We start from the raw sequence: 19,756 nt of genomic DNA, 5'->3' as shown, positions 1-19,756 counted from the left end.
TACATTTTCTGGAGTTGTGTTGCTCTAGGTTTCAGTATTTGTGGTAACACTTTAAAGTAGTTCAGAGGAGGATGCAGCCTAAACTGGGCTTATATATAATTTGATATTTATTATATATTATATTTGATATATAATTTAATATTTGAGAAAGGCCTGGGACCAGGCCGAAACGTCAGTCTGTAACTTCTACAATAAATAATTTTTTCCTTTTAAGAAGTCCTGAGAGTGCGGACCTTATTGCATTTTGGTATATATATATATATATATATATATATATATATATATATATATATATATATATATATATATATATATATATATATATATATATATATATATATATATATAGTAAATGGAGAGATGATGGAGAATATGTAATGGTAATTGAATGTGAGTGGTAGAGGGGAAAATATATAGGGGAATTAGCATGAGCACTTTTTAGTCTAAGTCAACCTTTATCTGCCATCAGCCCATATAGTAAATGCATAGTGTTTTGGTGTGTATCTGCAGGGAAAGGTTTCAACCACATTTATAATGGAACAGATATCCCAACATAGCAGTGAAATTAACTGCACAGCTGCAGCTGTTTTGCACATTCAAACTGTCTTGGTAGCTATACAGAAGCACAAACACTTTGGGGTAGATTTATTAAGGTTAAAATGGTAAATTCAAATTTGAGATGTACCTCAACTCGACCCTGGAAACAGTTCTAATTCAAATATTCGCCACCTAAAACCTGCTGAGTTCATGCACACATGACACCCCATAGGGGCAAATTTACTTACCTTCGAAGTTGCGCCAGCGTTGGCTTTGCCGCACTTCGTCAGGCAAAGTTGCGCAAGGGGTGCCGCTAATTCACTAAAATCCGAAATTGCGCTCAGGGAGATGAAAGGTAGCGAAGTTGCGTTATCGTTACTTCGTCAAGCAAAGCGAAGTTACGCTAACGATGCCTAATTTGCATATGGCGCCTAGTTAAAGTACAATGGACGTATATGTAGCAGCAAATACATTATTACATTTTGACCTATACATGTGCCCACTGTATAGTTTAGGTGCCATATGTTAGGAAATGTAGGGGGAAGGAGGGTACCCCCCAAAAAAAATTACAATCTTTTTCAGCCTATCACCCTTAAAAAAGTAAAAACTTTTTTTGAAGCAAGCCCTATCTACTCTATTGCATTTCGCCTGATATGAGGTGGTGAAGGCAAGTCTGGCGCAAGAGGTAATGTTCAGTAAAATCCGCAAGTTAGTGAATTAGCGTAGTTACTTCCCTTCTCCATAGTGCAACTTCGCCTGGCATAAGGGAGCGAAGTAGCGCTAGAGTAGGTCCACTTCGCTGGCGAATTTACGCCAGCACCTGTTAGTAAATCGGCAAAGTAACAAAATTACGTCACTCTGGCGAATTTTCGCTAGCGTTAGCCACTTCGCCCTTAAGTAAATTTGCCCTATAGACTCCAACGGGAGGAAAAAAAATGTATGATGCACAAAAGTCGATTATTTTTTCCGGAGGAAAACACGGTTCAAGTTCTATTCGAGTTTTCGAGTCTGAGCTATTTGATCAAATTTTAGACATACATTTTTTCATAAATAACATCATTCGAATAGTGAATAGAATGTAAAAAAAATCACATTGCTCTAAAATTGGACCTTTGATAAATAACCCCTTAAAGGAGAAGTAAAGCCTAACTAAAGAAGTAGCTAGGAATGTTGGACATTATGTTTTGTGCTTATGTACCAGCCCAAGGCAACCACAGCCCTTTAGCAGTAAAGATCTGTGTCTCCAAAGATGCCCTAGTAGCTCCTCATTTTCTTTTGTGCTGATTCACTGCACATGCTCTGTGCTGCTGTCACTTACTCAGCTCACAATATACAGTACACATAGAATATAAATGTCACAATATTAGGCTGATTAGTATTTAATACAGATAATTACTACATGGCAGCACAGAAACCAGTGCAATTAGCATCAGAGTTTAATCAGTCCTGTAGCATCAGCTTATATTACAGGCCAACCTCATTTTCTGCTTGATAATTGGTGACGACCCCTAAGTTTAGTTTCTCAACAGCTGCTCAGAGCCCACTGGGCATGTGAGTGTTGCAGGCACTTTCCGAGATGGTGACCCCCTGTGACAAGTTTGAAGTCCTGGATCATTGCTGCTATTGAGAAGCTGAAACTTTAGGATGGTGCAATACATTCAGTATATAAAATATGGCATTTTAAGCCAAATTTTTAATTTTAGGGTTTAATTCTCCTTTAAACTGCACTTGAAATATTACAACTTCTCTCATGTTTAAAATGGCGGGAGCAGATGTAGAACGGTGAATGCAAAATCACTTTGATTTTTTTTTTTACATACATTTTACTATAGGCACATGCAACTGAAATCCTTATATCCTTGTCCAGATAACCACCCTTGGACTGACTTGTTCATGTAATGATGCTCTCATGGATATGAATGATAATCTGTCCGTGAGCGGTTACCTAAACAAAGTTACTGATGGATCACAAAGCTGACCAACCCAAAGGGGATCAGTCAAACCAAAACAACAAGGTACCATGCAGAGCCAATTCAGGAGCTTGTCCTTGCACCTTCTTCCTCAGTCCAAGTACAGGTATGGGACCTGTTATCCAGAATGCTCGGGACCTGGGGTTTTCCGGATAACGGATCCTTCCGGTCTTCATGCCTTAAGTCTATTAGAAATTCATTTGAACATAAACCCAATAGGCTGGATTTGCTTCCAATAAGGATTAATTATATCTTAGTTGGGATCAAGTACAAGCTATTGTTTTATTATTACAGAGAAAAAGGAAATCATTTTTGAAAATTTGGATTATTCGGATAAAATGGAGTCTATGGGAGACAGCCATTCCGTAATTCGGAGCTTTCTGGATATCGGGTTTCCGGATAAGGGATCCTATACCTGTACCTGGAGTAGGAGATGTATATTGTACTGCTTCACTCTCTTCCTTTAAAAAGTCATATTTCCAATATTTCCTTGCCGTATTACTTACAGTTTCAAATGCTCTGTTGGAGCTCTAGTAAGTTTTCCTGGAGGTGGGTACTTAGTACAAGTAGCAATGTGACCAAATAGACTTGGGGGGCTTTATATTGGTGTCATCTGGACAAATTACAGAACAGGTGGCTGATTGGATCATATGTTATATTATGTCTAAGACATAATATAACATAATTCTAATAGAAACAAAATAATTTCTGCTAAAATACCCAAGTAAAACTTTTCTTTTCAGCTTTTTTTTTTTATCATGTTTTCAATGTAAGGTAGAGAAAATTCCCTGGACATGAGAATATAGAAACTTCTCCATAGCATCTCTACTGGGATTTTAAATATCCTTGCCAATGTTTTTTTAGTAGCTCATAACATCAGTATGCATGAAAACTAGTCATTGTGCATTACATATGGTTCTAAATTATGTTATGGAAATTAGATATGAGATAGCTCCATTAAAAGTACAGAAAAAGTGGAAAGGCCTCTCTTTTTTTACACACATTCCCTACTTGCAAATCCACCGGCAGTATTTCATTTACAAATGCACCAGTTCATTCATTAAATGAAATCTATTTACAGAACATAATGACCATCAAAAATACATATGGTACATAGAGCTTCCTGACAGTTCCAGTTCAGCCAAGAGACAACTCATTCAATTTATTGTAATTTAAAATTGAACAGTATACAGCAATGTTAGTTGCAGAATAGTGATGGGCGAATAAATTCGGCAGGCATGGATTTGTGGCGAATTTCCACATTTTGCCGCCCATAAATAAATTCGTGAAACTGCGGCAAAAATTGTTGCGCATAAAATTTGCAGCGCGCATCAAAATTATTCGGATGCCCATTGACTTTAATGCATTTGGACAAAATAGTCGCGCGAATAAAAAATTGGTGCTCACGTCAAAATTGATGCATGTCAAAATTATTTTGACGCCCGTTGACTTCAATGTGTTTTACTAATTCTTTTCCGTTTCACAATTTTTTCCGCCATTTTGTGAATTTTTGAAGCGGAAGAGTTTCGTCCATCACTAAGAACCTTGTTTCACTATAATCAGCCTCTGGTCAATTTTTTCCATAGGGCTGCAAAAGAACAAAGCCAAATCAGGCTTGTGTTGCAGATAATATATTTAAAGGAATAGTAACACCAAACTATTTAAATGTTTTAAAGTAATGAAAATATCATGTAATGTTGCACTGCACTGGTAAAACTGATCTGTTAGCTTCAAAAACACTACTATATTTCATATAAACAAGCTGCTGTGCAGCAATGGTAGAAATTAAAAAAAGGCTATATGGCACAGGTAATGGATAACAGACAATACTATTATGTTCTACAAAGCTTATCTGCTGTGAACCTTTTCTCCTTTGAATGGCTGCCTCCATTGTTACACAGCAGCTTATTTATATAAACAATAGTAGTGTTTCTGAAGCAAACACAGCAGTTTTACCAGTGCAGGGCAACACTGCATTATATTTGTATTACGGTACTTTAAAACATTTTAATTTTTTTGATGTTACTGTTCCTTTAAGGAAGGGTTTCTACCAAAAAATGTTTTTTTGTTTTTGCATAATGAAAGAAAATATAGTTTAATTATAGTTCTTATACTTGTAAATACAAAACTATATTAAGGATCCATAACATACATATTGCTATGCCGGAAACATGTCTTATGCACATCAGCCTTTTTGTCTTTAGCTTTAATTGAGAGAAAAACAACAGGGATCAACATGTTCTTGAGTACATGTTACACTTGCTTTCTGTGATTTTCTAGGAAACAGACATGATTGGCCATTCATGTAATCACTATGGATCGCTTCCGATTATAGTAAATAGGAATCACGATGACTATGGCACACAAGAAGGAATATTACATGATAATGTACCCAATACAACAATAATCACAACTGTGTGCTGCACAAGTACATTCCCATTAAACATAACCATAAGAAATCCATATTGATAATCTGTGTTTTGCCATGATGATATTTCCAAGAAATCACAATTATTAAAGCCCCTATTGTGACATGAACTTAAATGGTTGATAACAGAATGTGAGGTACAATGGTTTTAATTTTCATTTGCAGCTTCTTCTTCAATCTGTATTTGTAACATAGCTACTAAACTCTCGAGTAACAAAATACCCAAGATTTTTGCACGTTATCACTCACCCTAATGTTAATAGGTGCTACTATTGTTATAGTAGGAAGGCCATCTCCCATAATCAAATCATTCAAATTTTAAAAAAATATGGAAGAGGTCGCTGTCCTATTTGAAAGTTTCTGTGGTCTGTGCTGGAATTAACCCAAATATCCGTCTGTTTTGGACTTTTTGGCCAAAAATCCGACAAATCTAGCGATTTGGGAAGAAAAACTCTGGAAAAATCCTACGATTCAGAGTTTTGCTCGATTTTATCGAGTTTGTCCAAGATCTGATTAAATTGTGATTTTCTAGTTGAAAAAATAAGATCAGACCTTTTTTTTATATAAATACTCAGAAAAATTCTGATTTTGATAAATAACCCCCAAGTCTTGGGAAAGAATATCTTGAGTGGTATAAAAAGTGATGACTTTACTCAGTGATCCATGGTAGTGGTGGGCGAATAAATTCTGCAGGCGCAAATTATCGGTGATTTACTGTATTTCACCACCGGTGAATAAATTTGTGAAACTGCTGAGAAAATTCGCCGGTGAAAAATCCACTGCGTTGAAAAAATGTGGACATGCGTTAGAATAGTTGCGTGCATAAAAATTTAAATCAAGATATTTCGGACGCCAATTGACTTTAATGCATTTGGACAAAATAGACGTGCATATAAAAATTGTCATGGGCATCGAAATTGACGCGTGTCAAAATAATTTTGACGCCCATTGCTTTTTGCAAATGTTTTGCGGTTTTGCGAATTTCGCTGGAAGTTCACAAATTTTTCAGTGAATCAAACCGGGACAAATTCGCCCATCACTAATCCATGGAGTTGGAGTGCTGATGTGCACTCTCTTCTAATGTATGAAGGAGAGGTTGGGGCTGTGCTGTGCTTATTAGGCATATGCAGACTGCAGAAAGGGTTGGTTAATCTTTCCTGCAATTCTATTGTACACACCTTTTGACTGTGTATTGTGGCAGAATCAACAGGCTATGTGGCATTTACTGCTCTACATTGTTACTTTTTTACCTTTTCACTTATACAAAATGCAACTCCCAGTATTTTAGAAATAAAGTTATTTGCTGAGAGGTTTTCTTGAGTTCTACTAAGGTGTGTCTTCCATGCAACCTCCCTCTTTGTGCCCTTCAGGTAAGAAGGTGATGACAGGCAATCTCTTACATCTGCTTCAGAGCTCCTTATTGGCTGGCTGTGTTTGTCTATCACAGCCCCCTTAAATGATGCGGCATACATAAGTGATCACCTTAAAATGTGCAGAACAGTCATAAGAGAAACAAACTTTTCTATTTTTCCATGCCGATCTGAACGTCCTATTCTCTTATACTTTCCTGCAGTTTTTCTTTTTTTCTTCCAGCAGTGTTGTAACTTTAACCGACCTAGATGTCACAAACAATTTAGCTTTCTTTTTCTTTTTTTCTTTTTTTGTTGTATTGCTACATGGTTTAAATACATGTTGTGACCTGGAATCACTGTTGTACTTTACCATGCTATCCAACAAACACTGTCTCAGCCTTTCCATGAGTTAGAGGTTTAACCTTTTCATTCTTTTGCATTTTCTTGTTTATTCCCCATTCTCCCTCCTTTGTTCTGAGTTTGCTATTGTGTTCTCCTTATCCCTGCTATTTATCTGTTTAGAGTGGACTAGAGACCAGATGCTGGATTTAAAAACACATGAAAGGTGAGTGGAACTATAACTAAATTCAGTGTTTGTCACATTGCTTAACTACAGAGTTAAACTGTAGTCCAATCGCTTATAGAAAGTGGAAGCCCCACATTTGAATGTTTTAGTGGCCACTGATCAGAATATGCCATTTTGGAATGAACACAGGTTCTTGCCGTTTTTTTTTTGCATGTTTGTATGGATCTGGTACACTGGTGCTTTAAGTAAAGCTGTAGCAGTAATTCCCATTGTACTTCTTTGAGCTTGCAATATATTTCAATGTATGTGAGCATGTAAGTATGAGTGTATGTGTCCAGATGCATTTACAGTATATACTGTATGTCTGTTCAAGTAAAAGCGGCAGATATTGGAACATAGGCATGGGGTAACACGTATGTTTGTGTCTGTGGCTGCATCTGTTTACATTTAGCTATCTCTTGACAAAGGTCCAGATATAACTTTGCACAAACATAGAGGTTTTTATGTGTGTTTATTAAGTGCATCTGTCTATGCTGATATAACATCTTAATGTTTGTAATAATAAGCAAATGCATGAAAGATAATATATTTGGAGGACGAGTCAAATCTGACCTGTTCCATGTCTGCGGAGCTGAGCAAAATATTTACAATATGCTGAATGCCCCACCCATGGTGCATGAAAATGCCAACTTCCACCAAATTTGCAGCAGAGAGCATAGCTACTCCTCTGAACCTGCAAAGAGCATGGTAGAGATTTCCTAGCACAATACAAAGCAATTACAGAGGAGCACAGCTTCTATAACTGTATTACATTTTGGTCGTACACACACTTTAACATTTAAATGTATTGGTTCAATAACACATAGCAACCAATCAGAGCCCTTTACCTTGTAACTACAGCATACTGGTACTTAATCATTGCAGACTTTGCTCAGGTTATTTTCTAACCTACATGGACAGTATGAGAATAATACATTGCTTATCACTGTACAGTTTTTCTCAGAACGTAGCAGCATGTTCTTCTGTGTGTTAATTCTCAGGGCATAGTTATTCAGTGGGTGAAAGTAGGTTAAGGGTATGGTAGTTCAACTACAGCTAGACAGACAAATAGTGATATATGCTGTTTTTCATGTAATATGGTCATCTGAACATATAATAGCAATAGATCTGCGTTTTGTTACCATTGGTGTAGACTAATGACATCTAACTTTGGTTTGCAAAAAGTCCCACTGCCTTTCTTGTACAATGACAGGAAAAACAGGGCATTTCGGATCTTATTTCAATGTGTGTTTCAAATGCAAGTTTGTTAGAGATCTATAGAAATATCAGTAACTAAAGGAAAATAATCTCCTTTCAATGAGTATGGTTATCTTCCATCCCCATGACCTTTTAAAACACATACTGGTTTGCCTACATATTGCTCTCCACTGAAGAGGTAAATCTGAATAATCCTAATAAATCATAATACTCTCAACACACTGTGCACTTGGCACCACGAGACAGGTGTTAATTCCAGGACTTTCTTGCTTCTGTGCCACCTGTACTTTGCATATTACATAATTGCATTAAAGTACAAATGTGAGATATTACTGGTTTACATATATTCTTCATTGATTTCAAGAAATCCCTACCAGCAAAGGAATTTGTAAATCAACCAAAAAAAACACTGTGGGAATTCTCTATTTCACCAGATCTTAAGCTCTTTAAGATGATCTTACCCTTGAGCTATTTTTGTTCATTGCAAGCCCACTTTATTTCAGTGTGCTGAGTGTTGATGCCATGGGAGCTGTTTGCACATGGAAGGCTCGTTGCAACCTGTCCTGAAAAAGCAAAGAAAGAAAAGGTATTTCAATTTGACGTGCCTTACATGGAGGAATTCAGGTGTATTCAGCTCCAAATATGGGGATTGGAAGACAACCAGCATCAACAAGCCCCGACAGATTTAGGGAGAGGCAGAAACACTAGCAGGCAGCAGACTTGTTCAGGATTTGAAATATTGTCTAATCACAAAGGGTCTAGTGTACCACAACTAACCACAGCTAACGTCTGTAAAGTGTTGGGGTTATTTGGGGGGGGGATATAATGCTATTAAGGTGAAACCTTTAGAGCTACTAGTTGTGTCCTTTAGAACTGAACATATATTTAATCCACAGATTTTGCAGGTATAATTGCTTGCTGCATGCATCCATGCAGCTACTTGATTGGTTCTCAGTAAGGCATTTGGCATGTTTAAATGGGGTGAGTTTTAGAACAATCCCGAAAGTTCCTCTTATAATAACTGCCCTTATATACAGTAAATAACTACCTACTGTCAGTCAAACAAGAGTGTTTGCCAATTTTCTGTAAATCTCAGCCTTTTTTCTTACAACTTTTACTAATTTACTAATTTAGCACTGCGTATCTTGACAGCGCTATATAAATAAATGATGATGATGATAATTTAAATGTTCACTGTTTTGGCAGATGTTTATTTAATTGGGGTCCATGCTGTCTTTTGGTTTGGTCTGGATTGTGGTCAGTTGTGGTGATGAGCAAATAAATTTGACTGCCACCAATTTGCGGTCAATTTCGGTGTTCCGCTGCCACCAAATAAACTCATGAAAATTTGCAGACAAAATTTTTGATGCCTGTATGAAAAGTCACTATTCGGATGCCCATTGACTTTAAAATCAAAATTAATGTGATTGACTTTTCGGATGTCCAAAACTGATGACACCATCGATTTTCGAGTTTCACAAACTTTTACAAATCTTTCGCTGTTTCGGGAATTTCGCTGGAAATTCACAAATTTCTCTGTGAATTGAAACTGGAGAAAATCTCTAGTAAGTTGCCATATTGCTGCTTATGTACAGGTGTCAACCTAACTAATACATCAAAGCTGATCTTACCCTGGACTGAGGCAAACAAAGTCATTCCATTAGAAGTCAATCATTACAAAATTACCAAAACATTTTCTGTTAATGTAGCAAATTGTGTGCCACCGATTATTTTCTTTTTCTCTGACTATAACTTCAAATTTAAAGTTGTGCCTAAAGTTCTTGTCACTGGATGGTTTGCCAGTGATAGAATAATTAATACAATATGTTCCTAAAAACATATGAATGTTCACTATGGCTCAATGAATGCAAGCTATTAAGATGCTGTTATATGAGAATGTTAGTACAGGCATGGGATCCTTTATCCAGAAACCTTTTATCCAGAAAGCTCAGAATTACAGAATGGCCATCTCCCATAGATTCCATTTTATCCAGATAATCCAATTTTTTAAAAAAGTTTTAATTTTTCTCTCTAATAATAATACCGTACCTTGTACTTGCTCCAAACGTATATATAATGAATCCTTATTGGAAGCAATACAATCCTATTGGGTTTATTTCATGCTTTCATTTTCTAGGTATGAAGTTCCAAATTACGGAAAGATCTATTATCCGATATACCCCAGGTCCCAAGCATTCTGGATAACAGGTCCTATACCTGTACTATCTTTTTTTGATGCATGACTGCAGATTTTTGTTGGGCAAATCTTTTATGGAAACTAAAATAATGGGGGCAATAATAGGAATAATTGCTTGATAAAATATTTGCAAACATAGTTTACTAAATTCTACTATTCCCAAGAAAGACTTCAGCCTGATGCAGTAGAGCAGCCCCATTTACATGTAGAAATTCATGGAGAAGACGAAGGGTCTACAGCTGCTAGTAACAAGGCTTCCATCATTTATTGGAATATAGAAAAAGTTCCCCAATTTAAAAATAATCACAGAATATTTTCCATATGACAGTATAGCCAGGTATGCCTTTTCATTATAGCTGGCTATGGGATTTAAAAATGATATATTCTGTTGGCCTGAGAGTAAGAAAGGATTTTTTTTCCCTAGGGAATGCTGTAAGCGTTAACATTTTTATATTTAGGTCACACTGAAAAGAAATTTGAAAATGACAATGGATAAAGGTTTTCTGACATGTATCAGTGATTTAGACACATACATAGAAGCAACACCTCTCCATGAACTGAATGTACTGTATATTGTTATAAACTGGTTTTGAGTATTTGCAATATACTTTTTTTAGTGGAACATAAAAACGCACTCATCGAACATTTGCAGACAGACAATGACAGCCAAAGCTTTTGCTGCTTAAGTAAATATCTCCGTTTATGAGGCTGTTTTGCCAATTTCAGGTCAACGGTTTAAAGAACGATCCACGTGTCCTGCTGTCCTTCATTCCACCGGAGTCTGTCTCATACATAATCAGATTTCAGTAGAGTGAAGCACAAGAGGCATGTAGCAGTCTCAGCACAACCTGCAATTTCCAAACTCAGCCAAGCTGGTATGTACAATGAGAGTGACAGGCCTCTTCTGTAATTCAGTTGAACACTTAAACACATTCATTTGACATTAACCTGCTCATTGCATTTGAGAGAGAAAAGAAAATACATTGGAACTGTAAAGATATTTATTCAACATTAAAAAAATGAATATTTGCTTTTATATTATCTTATATATTTGCAGCAGAACAAAATAAAATAAAGTATTGATCAATGCTTGTCTTCTATCATTGTGCCATGTGTTATTTTGTTGTAGCATTCATTGATTTAGTATTTTAAAAAAAATCCCCTCCATTATAATATTATTTGGGTCAACCTAAATCTGGGGGCTAGTGAAACGCCATCAGACATGGACCACATACAAACACTGATACAGTCCTCAAAGGACAGAATTTCCACCTAGCCCAAATGATAAAGTAATCCAAAAGAATTTGGGAGCTCTATCAATGTCATATCACTGGCTTTCCAAAATGATAGACCATATTAGTTTATGTGTGTTCCTTAAAACACCAGCACATCTTATTCCATTGGAATCCAGGTCACAAAGGCATTATAAGAAATGGGGTCCTGGTGACAGTGGTGGTTCTCATATTACCAGATTGTTCGTCAAAACAGTCACAGTCACAGCCTCTGAGTACGTGCCACAACAGGCACGAAACGCATCAGGACATGTCCAACATGCTTCAATAAATTTTTGTATTCTTTTACTCGCTGCTTTTGATATTGGTTCTAAGTGTATGCACCCTTGGACTGGGGTGAACTGTGAGTATGTCCTCCTAACTCATACTCTATTTTTGAAATTATATTGACTCTAATAGTTCTCACAGTGGTTGAATGCACCATATTTCTTTTGCAAACAACTTACATAAGTTTGCTGCATGTATACGTATATCTATATTTCAAAGATCATGCCAAAAAATGAATGCAATACATGGCATGCAGCAGGATAATGAATCAGTGGTTGGCACAGTTAGGAGGGTTACATTCAGCATTGCATCGGGTCTACTCAATGTGCTCTCTAAGCTTCATGCTCTTACACATGTACAAACAGAAACAGATTGGGACACCTGTACCCCAAAAATCTTATTTCTACCACAAATAACACTAAGTGGGAATTCACAAGAGTGGAGGAAGCATATTTTTGGTGTAAAAGTGGTGTTTAAATTGGTCAGTTTTATCATATATCTATATGGATGACTTGAGATTGGGATAATTTTATGTAAACCTGAAATAAGTCCAGATGCAATGCAATATGGGAACCTCAAAAATATCAAAAAGATAAAGCAGTGGGCAGCTGAGGAATGCTATTATCACTGTATAAATGCAAAGCTGGTTAAATCATCAGTACAGTTATGTATTTTTTTTTTAAAAAAAGTAAAGAAGGACACTATCTGCAGTCTGTAAAACGGGGAGTCCCTGGATGATAAACCACATTAAAGGTAGAGCACCTTTAATGTGGTTTATCATCCAGGGACTCCCCGTTTTCTCCCACACTCAAGATATTTGATACATGGTATTAAAAATGTATATGAATTTTATTTGTTTAATGTTTAGGACTACCATCTGACGAATTTCTGATACACGGTGCATAATACTTGAGAATGCATAAGAACTTAAATAGTTTTATGCTTAGGACTACCCTTTCTCTAGAAGAGATTGCCCAGAGCACAACAAGCTTACCAGTAAAGTTAATATCCTGGATATATAGATCTGTCTGTGAATTCTGCACATTGCTGCATTAAGCTCCTACAAAAAGTGAAGAGCCAGCATTATTTGGGTAAATATAATACTGCATTAAGAGACTAATTAAAATATTGCTGCACAGTGCATTTTAATATGCCTCTAACAACTGTACAAATCATATGAAACAGACCAATACGAGTAAAAATACTACTCATATCCCAGCTTATTTTAAAAAAAAGAATATTTAAAGAGGTTGTGGTGCTTTATTTGATTACAGTAGTTTCAGATAATGTCCTCCAGCAAGCTCCCATATTCTAAAGCTTTGAACACACTAACCTGGCCATAAATCCACCTCTGTGTTTTTAATGAAACAAGTAGATTTCTGATTGGAAACTGCTTTGACTTCAGCCATGGTATCTAAATATGTATAATATGAATGGCCAGATGGAGGTCCGCACTCACAGGCATGATTTAGTCTTTCAGGCGACTGCCAAAAGACTAAGTCACTAGTTAATTTGAGCCACTAGGTTGGTAGCCACTATCTGTACTTCACCTTACAGATCTAGTTGATCTGGCCCTGTTTAATAGGGTCACCAGTCACCTTATTTTCATTGATTCTAAGCACTATACATTCCTTATGGTGGATGTGGTAAAGCAAACTTGAAGTTAAAATCACAAGCTAGTGAGACACATAAAATTTGTCACGCCTCAAATTTGGACGCCCATTGACTTTAATGCATTTGGACCAAATAGTCATGCATCTAAAAATTGCTGCTCATGTCAAAATTATTTTGATGCCCATTGACTGCAATGTGTTTCACAAATATTTTGTGAATTTCACTGTAAATTCGCCAATTTTTCGATGAAGCGAAACTGCACAGATTCACCCATCACTACTATTTATTCTGTGGTTGGAGAAATTTCATATACAGGGAATAGTGATATGCGGGCTGACACGATACAGGTGGATTCGGTTCGACCTCGCACTGCTCCTTGCGGGTGGCGGAGCGGGTTGAGCTCTTCTCCTGCTTTCCCTGCCTGCCACCTTCAAATGCCGGCTTCCGACTTCCGGTTTTATAGTCTCGCGTCTGCTCGCCCCGCCCCTTTTGTGACGTCATTGTGACATCATCGGTGGGACGGGTTGGCGCGGGTCTATAAAAGGCCCCCCAGAAGCTTGGGCTGGAGCAGGGCGGGTTAGGGTGGGTGCGGGTCAGGAAAACAGGGAGTCCTCGAGTTACATACACCCTACTTACATACAACTCATACTTACAAAGAGAGGCTATTACAGTAATGTACTGTGGTTTGCTTGGCTTTTATTAGCAATTAGTATTTAGTGTGTGTTGTCTACTGCAGAGCACATAAAATAAAAAATACATATGCAGAGAAAGGTAAAAATAAATACCATGTTAAGACAAACATCTGTCTTGTTGCATTAAATAAGTAAATATATGTTTCAATTTACATACATATTCAACTTAAGAACAAACCTACAGACCCTTTCTTGTACGTAACCTGGAGACTGCCTGTATTCAAGTTAAAAATAACTTTTTAAGTAGCAATCAGTTGGTCAAAATCTTTTACTCATCATGGAAAATCACCACCCGGAGACATCCACATCTTTGTTACTCAACCAATTTGCAGTATCATGAATATGAACTGTCCAGTGCAAACTGACACAGACCTGCCACCCTCTGATCAAAAGGAGCAAATCATCTGAACTGAAAGGGTAAAGGACTCAAAGGTAACACAAAAAAAGTTATCATTTTGCAATATAAGCAGTGTTTCTATGTAATAATCTACAATTAATTGGTTGATTAAAGGGATTTTATTGTCAAAATGAAACTGCTTTATTTGTGGCTTAAAGACTGATACCACACAAGTGTCAATTTGTGGTGTAACTATCATACAGCAGAGAGGGGGGCATTTCTCACTTTAAACTTTGCTTTCTTTAAACTTTTGCACCAGGCCCCTCCTAAGATTTTTGTGGGGGGTGGGTAGGGAGCTTTCAAGTTGCATCACTGCATTTTCTGACTCACCTATCTGACATTGCTATAACATTCTATTCTGGCCAGATACATCAATTCTGGTTAACATGCTGGTCCTTTTACCCAAGGTGCAGGTCTAGTCACTTTTTCCTACTGAAGAGTGAAAATATTCCTGTAGCACCTTCCAGACAGGACCATATTGTCCGTTTCCCTTTCATCCAAATTCTAAAAGTTGAGTTTTTTTTTTTTTTTGCTCTCTAATCCCTCTAGTGGCTAAACCTACAAACTAATATTCATAATGTTTCACAAATCTATGCTGCCACCCAGTGGTTAAACAATATTACTACTTAATTTTTTTGCCATCCTATTATTTCAACTTTTTTTATTTTTGCAAGCTCATAGTTACTCAATGCATGCCTATTACAGAGGTGAAACGCACAAAAAGAGGATTTGCAGATTTGACCGTACACTCTAGATATGGGAGGCTAAAAGGCTAAAAGTTGTTGGCTAAAAGGCAGAGAATAATGAAAGTTAGCTAAAGCAAAAATAACTATATCCCCTTACTTTTTTTACTCTTTTTAAAAACAGTATAATTTTAGTGTTTTTAGAGTTTTTAAAACCATGAATAAAATCATTTTCTCTTAAACCACGAAAGTTAATAAAAGATCCAAATATAAAAAGTACAAAAAAAAAAACAGAACAATGCACTAAAAAATACACGTAACTCGAAAACCTCTAAAAATGTACGTTTAGCAAGGACACAAATCCGCAAACCCCTAAAAATCCAAATTGATTAAAAAATGGTCCAATAGGATCAGCGCAGCTTCCACTGACTTCTATAAGACCTTGACTGCTTTTACTTGCCAAATTTTTGTACTAGAGTTTTTTCTCGTTTAGAGGAACACAAAAAAAGCAACACATTTTTAAAGGGATACTGTCATGGGAAAAATTATTTTTTTTTCAAAATGAATCAGTTAATAGTGCTGCTTCATTTCTCAAAAGAGCAAACAGATTTTTTTATATTCAATTTTGAAATCTGACATGGGGCTAGACATATTGTCAATTTCACAGCTGCCCCAAGTCATGTGACTTGTGCTCTGATAAACTTCAATCACTCTTTACTGCTGTACTGCAAGTTGGAGTGATATCACCCCCCTCCCTTTTCCCCCCAGCAGCCAAACAAAAGAACAATGGGAAGGTAACCAGATAGCAGCTCCCTAACACAAGATAACAACTGCCTGGTAGATCTTAGAACAACATTCAATAGTAAAAACCCATGTTCCACTGAGACACATTCAGTTACATTGAGAAGGAAAAACAGCAGCCTGCCAGAAAGCATTTCTCTCTAAGGGGTAAATTTATCAAAGAGTGAAGTTCTGGCACTAGAGTGAAATTCCGCAGCTCTCAATTCATTTCTATGGGATTTTGAAAGGCGTATTTATCAATGGGTGAAGTGAAAGTTCACCCTTTGATAAATACGCCTATAAAAATCCCATAGAAATGAATGGAGAGTGGCGGAATTTCACTCTAGTGCCGGAACTTCACTAATAACTTAACTCTTTGATAAATATACCCCCTAAAGTGCAGGCACAAGTCACATGACATGGGGCAGCTGGGAAATTGACAAAACGTCTAGCCCCATGTCGTATTTCAAAATTAAATATAAAAAAATCTGTTTGCTCTTTTGAGAAATGGATTTCAGTGCAGAAGTCTGCTGGAGTAGCTCTATTAACTAATGCGTTTTGAAAAAACATGTTTTCTGATTACAGGATTCCTTTAAAGATTTGTGAGAAAAATGGAAATTTCAATGTTAGTAAACAGGCCCCTAAATGTCTGAAAACCCTTATATAATAATGTGGAATGCTGGATTATAAAATAATAAAATTCTAAAAGAGAGTATCTCTGTTCTTTTTATGTTTATCTAATAATAATAGAGAAATTTGAATTGTGCTTCAATGCAAATTAGGCAAAATTGTGTCCGGTTGGTAGAACTTCTGGCCTTCTGGCCGTCAAAATGATGTCTTCTCCAAATTCTTTAGGTACAAGTACATTGCAGCACTTGGTGCAGGACACTATGAGAACCCTGGAGCTATGATGGTGGTAGCTCTAGAGTTCCTCTGCATCAATAAGCACATTTGTGGTCAATTTTCAAAATGAATGAACAGGCACTCAGCACCACTATGTGGAAATGCAAGAAGCAACTACAGATGCAAGTACCCTTAATGAATGCCATTTGTTCACACAACTGTAAGTGAAAAAATGCACGTGTGGGTCATAAAATACCCTCTACATGGGTTTACTCTCATTATCTGTAGCTGGATTCAGGATAACACAGGGAACGGAAAGCACAGGTTTAGAACAAAGTTTAGTACTTTGCTCATTACAAGGAGAAGATTAAAGTCACAATTTTGCTTATGGCCCCGGTACATGGTATAACAGTGAGCAGAGGACCAAAGCATCACAGCATAGCTATAGTTTTATAGAAAGAAAACATACAGGATTATGATTGGTCAGCTTGCATGGATGTTAAACAGTAACTAGGCAGTGAGAAGTAATTTGTGAGGGTACCTGATTAGCATGGCGGGTGAAGTCATCGCGCTTGGCGCAGAGTTCAAATATATAAAGCCACCATGTCCTTGTTTAGCTTTGCCCAACGAAGGTCTATTTCCAATAGGTCTAGTGTATTTAACCTGTTCTTGACCTTGACTGTCCCTGACCTTGTCTAGTTTGCTGCCTCTCCTGACTCCTGCCTGTTTTTGACCACCCTCTTGGATCACTACTGGTGTGTTTGACTCGGCCTGTGAACTTGACTACCCTCTTGCCTCCTGATTTGGTACCTCTCTGCCCGATTGGTATTGACCTGGCCTATTTCACAACCATACTTCTAGCTCTTTCTGTTAACATTTGGTTCCCTTGCCTGCCCAGAACTCTCTCCCTGGTCCTCTCACTTTAAGACCTGGTGGTATCCGAGTAGTGGAGGGCTCCTCCTGAATTGAAAGGCGGTTGTTATAGGCAGAATCGTGAGCTGAGGCCAGAACAATGGGATTTGTTCTGGATGTGGGATACCATACCTAACATTAGTGGTATCAGGAACTTGGAATAATTATAGCACTAACATTAAATAAATAATTATTTAGAAATATACCTTTAAAAGCTATTACTGTTTATCAACTCCCAATTCACCTTCTGCTCTCTTCTGGTAAAATCCAGATTTTTTGCTTGAAATGAATCATTTGTGCAGTGGGATACCATGGAATACTATGTTATGATGCACATGTGCCATCACCTGAAAGTTAAGTTGTTAAGGACATCAGATGTCTTTAAGTTAAGCTACATTGGGCTGCAATCAATCAGAAACAGTACATAAATCGCATGCCTATATCTAGACCTAACTGACTAAGTTGCCATGATCAGGGATCCCTAAAATCTCTAAGCAAAGGATGGAAATGGATACATTTGGGGGGTCAAGTGGAGTCAGCTTTCCCTCCCATTCACCCTTCAAATCCATGTTCGTCGGGTTGGAAGGTAGTAAAAACTTATAATAACTGAATTTTGTGTTGGCACCATTGTAGTTATTTTTTTATTGCCGAATTCTTTTTTTTTATAAAGAGCAAATAAGTTGAAGATTTTATAAAAGAATATAATAGAGAGAATTTGTCATATATGTCAATATTTTGCTGAACTAAAGCAGATTTGATACAGGCAAGATTGAGGCTTTGAGAATTCTACTACTCTATAAAGTCAGCTGAAAATTGCTAAATTGGCAGATCAAAGCAACTTTGTCCCCAAACCAATAATCCTTTTTCCGTGTATATCTTTTTTTAATAAAGTTTCAACCATTCTATATAATGGAAGGATTCGATTTTGTGACCTGTATTTGCAATACGTCTTTGAAAATAGGAGCATAAATCTAGCAGAAGCTGAATTAGAGTAGATGCCTAGAATTGTGAGTCTTTACTAATCGCACTGTAATTGCTTTTTAATGGAGCCCTCCTACTGTAAAATTATGGAAGAGGGAATAAAAAAAGCAAAAAGAAAGGAAAGATTCACCTTTACATCTGCAATGTATTATGATCTGCCATTGATTCTGTGTTAGAATCATTTGATTTAGTGTTTAACTCTAGAGCCTGGGGTGACATAAACTATTTGCAGGCCTAAGCCTGATGGTATTACTTTCCATTACATGTCACTGCAGACACCACACATCCATTTTGAAAAAGACAATGTCTTTAAGAAACTTAACAAAAATACTGGTGATTTTTTGATGAGGTGACAGCTTGAGTTTTATATTCAGTAATTTATAGTGCAAGGACCTGACAAATATATACTGAGGGATAAATATATTTTCAGTGGTTGGTGTATACCAGTGTGTCCTGATATTAGTACAGGTATGGGACCTGTTATTCAGAATGCTCAGGACCTGGGGTTTTCCAGATGACGGATCTTTCCGTAATTTGGGTCTTCATGCCTTAAGTCTACTAGAAATTCATTTAAACATTAAATCAACCCAAATAGGTTGTTTTTGCTTCCAATAAGGATTAATTATATCTAAGTTGGGATCAAGTACAAGCTACTGTTTTATTATTACAGAGAAAAAGGAAATAATTTTTAAAAAGTTGGATTATTTGGATAAAATGGAGTCTATGGGACACAGCCGGAGCTTTCTGGATATCGGATTTCCGGATAAGGGATCCTATACCTGTACAGTATTAGTTAATTAGGGGGATCCTGACAGTTCATACAATAAATACAGATAGCAGAGCTGATTTATTAGCATAGGTGCTCCAATTAAAGGAACATTAACACCAAAAAATTAAAATGTTTTAAAGTAATGAAAATATCATGCACTGTTTCCCTGCACTGATAAAACTGATCTGTTTGCTTCAGAAACTACTATAGTTCATATAAACAAGCTGCGGTGTAGAAATGGAAAAAAGGCTGTATGACA

At 36.8% G+C, this 19,756-nt stretch overlaps 1 long non-coding RNA gene across 1 annotated transcript; it reads left to right on the top strand.

Moving 5' to 3' along the window:
* Positions 1-6,126: 6,126 nt before the first annotated feature.
* On the top strand, positions 6,127-11,367 carry LOC121400504. The gene is made up of 2 exons (XR_005965780.1): positions 6,127-6,852; positions 10,994-11,367. It is a non-coding gene; the product is annotated as an uncharacterized LOC121400504 (long non-coding RNA).
* The last annotated feature ends 8,389 nt before the right edge of the window (positions 11,368-19,756 follow it).

The sequence above is a fragment of the Xenopus laevis genome, chromosome 2S, assembly GCF_017654675.1.
Source record: "Xenopus laevis strain J_2021 chromosome 2S, Xenopus_laevis_v10.1, whole genome shotgun sequence".
NCBI lineage: Eukaryota > Metazoa > Chordata > Amphibia > Anura > Pipidae > Xenopus > Xenopus laevis.
The sequence above is the reverse complement of the archived record's forward strand: the minus strand, read 5'-3'. Positions and strand labels throughout refer to the sequence as shown.